The sequence below is a fragment of the Meriones unguiculatus genome, chromosome 2, assembly GCF_030254825.1.
Source record: "Meriones unguiculatus strain TT.TT164.6M chromosome 2, Bangor_MerUng_6.1, whole genome shotgun sequence".
In the NCBI taxonomy this organism is placed as follows: Eukaryota; Metazoa; Chordata; class Mammalia; order Rodentia; family Muridae; genus Meriones; species Meriones unguiculatus.
In genome coordinates this window covers 90,919,484-90,925,343 of record NC_083350.1, presented here as the reverse complement: position 1 = coordinate 90,925,343, position 5,860 = coordinate 90,919,484, and the positions used below count along the sequence as shown (strand labels likewise).

Genomic DNA, 5,860 nt, shown 5'->3' with positions numbered 1-5,860 from the left:
TTTTTTCCTCAAACACTATCATATTATCCTGAAAATGGTCAGACATGCATCTCATTTGGAATAAGAAAATCACTGACTGTTAACAGTTCAGTAACTATAAACTAAGTTAGGTATAAATTAAGAAAGCTAGAAAATGAATCATTATTTGTGGCTAATAACTAGTGCCCAGTGAAGCTAATGGCATATGTTGACATTTAATGGATAACAAAATAAATTAGTATAAGATTTTTAGAAAGAAGCATGTTAAGAGGAGAGTGGAGTATTCAAAGTAAACCTTGAAACATTCCCATCTCCTGGAGCTACTTTTCTTATAGTTGTTTCTTTTCACTTTATAGGCGACACTGTACCTGCAAGCCCAGTAACCCTGGAATCTATGGAAGTATCACACAATACTACAGAGTTTTTTATGCTGGGACTCTCCCAGAAGCCAGAGGTCCAGAGAATTCTCTTTGTGGTTTTCTTGATTATCTACACAGTCACAGTTTGTGGCAACATGTTCATTGTGGTCACTATCTCCTTCAGCTCCAGCCTGGCTACCCCCATGTACTTTTTCCTTTCCAATCTATCCTTTATTGATGCCTGCTATTCCTCTTCTTTGGCCCCTAAACTCATTGCTGACTCCTTGTATGAGGGGACAACTCTTTCTTATGAGGGGTGCATGGCCAAGCTCTTTGGAGATCATTTCCTGGGAGGTGTTGAGATCATCCTGCTCATGGTGATGGCCTATGACTGCTATGTAGCCATCTGCAAGCCCCTGTACTATACCACCACAGCACCTCTGTGTTGTGCTGGTGGCAGTGGCATGGCTGGGTGGCTTCCTGCATTCATTGGTTCAAATCCTTTTGATTTTTCAGTGGCCCTTCTGTGGACCCAATGTAATTAATCACTTTGTGTGTGACTTGTACCCTTTACTGGAGCTGGCTTGCACTGACACATATGTCATTGGAATGCTGGTGATGGCCAACAGTGGTGTGATCTGCCTGCTGAACTTCCTCATGCTGGCTGCCTCGTACATTGTCATCCTGCACTCCTTGAAGTCCCACAGTACAGAGGGGAGATGGAAAGCTCTGTCTACGTGTGGGGCCCACTTCACTGTTGTCACTTTGTTCTTTGTGCCCTGTATATTTAGTTATATGCGTCCATCAACTATGTTACCTATAGGCAAAAACATGGCAGTATTTTATGGTATTCTGACACCCATGTTGAATCCACTCATTTATACTCTGAGAAATGAAGAGGTGAAAAATACCATGAAACAGCTCTTCACATGCTCAGAAATAATTAATACCTGAGTGGTAAAAGAACGTGATAACAGTCATTCTATTTCTCTAAGTGAAACAACCCAGGCTTGTTGTTTTACTACCATTCATCACCTCATTCTATTTATGCATCCTTCTATCTTCATGGGCCTTTATGGTTTACTGTATTTTCACTTAAATTGCACAGTTGCACAGTTTTAGTATAGACTAGCTGTACAAGATATACATGACCTGAATTTTCATTATTGAGAGATAAGGAAACTCTGTTGTTTAATGTGGGTAGTTGACTTACCAAAATTATCAAGTTTCATAACTCAAAATTAGCTAGTTTTGACCAATTATAAACTGTTATGACAGGATTCTCATTTTTTTTAAAGGTATTAATTGTATTGCTCAATAAACTGGGGAAAATGTGAAGACAATTTATGTTTCAAAGTGTTATTTCACTAAATGATCTAGAGAAAGCTTTTAATGCAGTTTCAAAGCACAGGAAACCATTATTATTGTCTTTAAATTGCAAGACAAGTTGGGTCTGTGTGATAATTAATTGAGCTATAGAAAAGTGAGGAAAGAAATATCTGAAAAATCTTTATGCTTATTCACATATAAACAATCATGTGAGCACACAGGATTGTGTACATCATCATCCTTTGTGACTCCGGATGCATGGCTTCCACACTAGCTAAGAGCCTGGGCTCTGGAGACAGATGACATTCTCAGTTCCTATGCTTTTTACTGGCATGGCCTTGAATAATTGATAAAACGCCCATGAGCCCTTAATGAATATCTTTAGAGTGAGGATAAAGGCATTTTAGTGTTTGCATGTCAAGTAATGCTGTATTTACATAGATGCATCTGGTTTATTTCACTCAGCGTTATCTCTTTCGTGTCTACTTGTGTTGTAGCGAATAACAGGATTCTCTACTTTTTAAAGGTATTAACTGTGTATCTCAACAAACTTGGGGAAATGTGAAGACAATTTATGTTTCAAAGTGTTATTTTACTAGGTAATTTATATAAAGCTTTTAATGCAGTTTCCAAACATAGGAAACTTCTAACATATTTGATATTATTGTCAAATTGGTACTTTGACAATTAAACTAGATAATTCAAATCGTTTTTAGCAGCTTCCCACACATAGGAAACGATTGACATGTCTGATACTATGCCCACCTCAGTTCCCCACCTGCCCCAGAAATGGATTGCTGCCTTACCTTCACTAGTTTGATTTATATCTTGTCTTTAGAGCGGAATAATTTTTTTTTTGATGAGAAGTAGGGTGGTTGATCTATCTATCTATCTATCTATCTATCTATCTATCTATCTATCTATCTATCTATCTATCATCTATCTATCTTGATTAGGTAGTTTCTTTGACAATTTCTTACACCTATATAATATTTTGATGATTCTCTTCCCACTCTTTCATGTCTCCATCTGATTCTACTCCTCTCCCCACCAGTCCCTTTCACAGACTAAGAACTTTTGTCTTGTGACCTATAAATATTCTTATTATGTATATATCCCAAGGGATTCTTTTGTTCTAGAATATTTTACTGAAAAAGATTATTTTTTTACTTTTGAATTATGTGTGTATACACACAGATGTATGTGCTCGAAGCTGCCTACTGAGAAGGATAGAGGTGTTGGATCTCCCTGGGGCTATAGGCTATGAGCTGCCTGACACAGGTGCTGGGAACTGGGTCAGTCTTATGCAAGAGCAGTACAAGCTTTGAACTGCTTCAATGTCTCTCTAGTCCCTGTGCCTTTTAATTTTAAAGGCAGGCCCTTAAAATTAAACATCATTAAAAATGATGTTTATTCCATCATTTTCCTGTTTTATAAAGTTTTATATGCTTTCCAAATTTTCACTTTTTAAGATTGTGTAGACTACATACTTTGTAATAAATTTTTCTTTTGTTCGACACAAAATTTGTGGTTCAGTATATTATAACATACAGACTTTTCTTTTTGTATATGCTAAGTAAGCATTTTCCCACTAACCCCAAACTCTATAATAGAAGAAAATAAGTTATAAATTAATAAATATTTGGCTACCCTGGACTCACTTTGTAGACAAGGCTGGCCTTCAACTCACAGCAATTCACCTGCTTCTTCCTCCCTGAATGCTGTGATTAAAGGCATGTGTCACCATGCATAGCTAGAATATTTTTTCAGTGATAACCTATAAAAGCAGGTTATGGTATTTACAATCTATTTTATAACAAAAAGTGTAATACAAAGAATAATCCTAGGAAAAAAAGTCAAGTAAACCAATAGATAATCAGCCAAATTTAAGAAGAAAAACTTCCAGTTTATATATACATTTTCAAAAATGCCCAATCTCAGTTTAAGACTAGGTGTGACATATGACAATGTCAATGCTGCCAAAGATGAGTACTCTGCTAGTGACATCATCAATTCAGAAAGCCATTTGATGGTATCTATTAAACATAGAAGTTAAGCTGTTTGATTTACTCACAGCATTTTTTTTAATTTAGAAAACCCCCTCATGCATGTGCATGCAGAACCACATATGAGTATATTCACCACAGAATTGCCTTTTTAAAATAAACAACAGATTTTTCTTTTGTAACAAAAAAAATCAAGTAGGGGAATGATAAGACAAACAATCAAATATGGTAATGCTTCAATAGTACACAACAATATGATAAATTACTCTATAGTAATTAAAAGAAAATTAAATCAGGTCTACATCCACCAACAGAGAATGGTCTGGAAGCAACATAGAGTAAAACAATAGGTTGAGTAGAACAGAGTAAAACAATCAGATATATAATTGGTTGTGAAGGTGCAAGACTGTAACCTCAGCACTTAGGAGCAGCAACAGGAAGATCTTGAGTTTGAGACCAGCCTGGGTTACATAGTTAGACCCTGGTGTAATAAAAACAGAAACAAAATGAGCAAAGAAATGAACAAAGAAACAAAATGTTTGTGCGTGCTCATGAGCGCCCATGTGTATGTGATAACATTAATGTGAAAAGAAATCACTGAATATCAATAGTTTTTCTGTGGTTTATTTTTGTCTATATCAAAAAGCACTGAAGGACTTATCAAATTCATCATAGTATTTTCTGTGTATAAGACACACAGAAAAGCAGAGATCTTTTCACATGTAAACATGTTCATCTGTGATTATTATAAATGGAAAAATGAAATTAAAGAGACACGATACTCATAAGAATGGTGCCTACTGATGGTCAGAAAATGATGATTGTCTTCTCTCTCAAAACAAGGCATTTTGGTACTGGAGAGGTGGCTCAGAAGTTACAAGCACTTACTTCTCTTGCAAGAGGACTTGGGTTCAGTTTCCAGCACCCACATGACACCTCATAGGTACTTGTAACTCCAGTTCCAGGGGATCCAAAGCCCTCTAATGGCTTCTTTAGGCACCAGGCATGTGTATGGGACACATGAATATATTCAGGAACAGGTGCATACACATAAAATAAAAAAAAATCTTTAAAAACCCAAGGAATTCTACCACAAGTCTGTTCCCAGTCCCAAGAATTTCCTGTGTCTCCAGACATTTAAGTCCATCCTGTTTGAAGTCAGCCTTCTCACTGATTCTCTCCACACATCACCTCTATGACTTCTTTATCATTCAACCATTTTCTATCTACTCTTCAATTATTGTTTCTTTGATGTAATATTAGCTACAGCCAAGAAGTTTAAGTCTCTGTTGGCCTAAAAGATGGTAACTACACTCTGGGGAATAAATTACTTCATTGTTCATTTGAACAAAGTATCCTAGGCATATAAACCTTTCCAATGCTTTCTTGTCCCAAGCTCAAATGTTCCTTGAGAATTTATCTTTAGGCTATGCTCAGTAAAAGAAGAGAGGATATGAGAGGAATAGCAGCTGATGGCAATTGGAGCTTGGTTCATATTAAACAGGGAAATGAAAGGATAATTACTTGAAATATAGTAAAACCTCACTTGAAGTTTTGTGGAAAATATATCAACGAATAGAAAGAGAATAGTACATTTGAAATTTATTACAACACTCTTATGGTCTGAAAAAAACTGCTTAAAACAGCATTTTCACCATCTACTGAATCCTTGTACCACAAATAGAGCTTAGATTTTGAATAAATATGACAGCATTTTTCTTTGTTAAATTTGTTTATTTATTTATTACAATATATTCACTTTGTATCCTGGCTGTATCCCCTCCATCTCCTTCCAGTCCCACATACCCTCCCTCTTCACCCCCTGTACCCCTTCACTATTCCACTAATGGGGGAGGATTTCTCCCCTTCTATCTGACCCTAGCCTATCAAGTCTCATCAGGGCTGGTTGCATCACCTTCCTCTGTGGCCTGGCAAGGCTGCAGCCCCCAGGGGGAGGTGATCAAAGAGACTGCCACTGAGTTCATGTTAGAGACAGCCCCTGCCCCCCTTACTAGGAAACCAACTTAGAAACTGAGCAGGGGGTCTAGGTCTTCCCTATGCATGGTGATAGCAAAATTTTAAAATTAATTATGTTTTTATTAATTATAATTTATTCATTTTGTATCTCTGCTGTAGTCCTTTTCCTTGTCCCCTCCCAGTCCTACCCTTTCTCCTCCCATGCCCCTT

At 36.8% G+C, this 5,860-nt stretch overlaps 1 pseudogene; it reads left to right on the top strand.

The window, feature by feature from the left end:
- Nucleotides 1-373: 373 nt before the first annotated feature.
- On the top strand, nt 374-1,292 carry LOC110542952 (olfactory receptor 4C3-like; annotated as a pseudogene).
- Nucleotides 1,293-5,860: the final 4,568 nt, after the last annotated feature.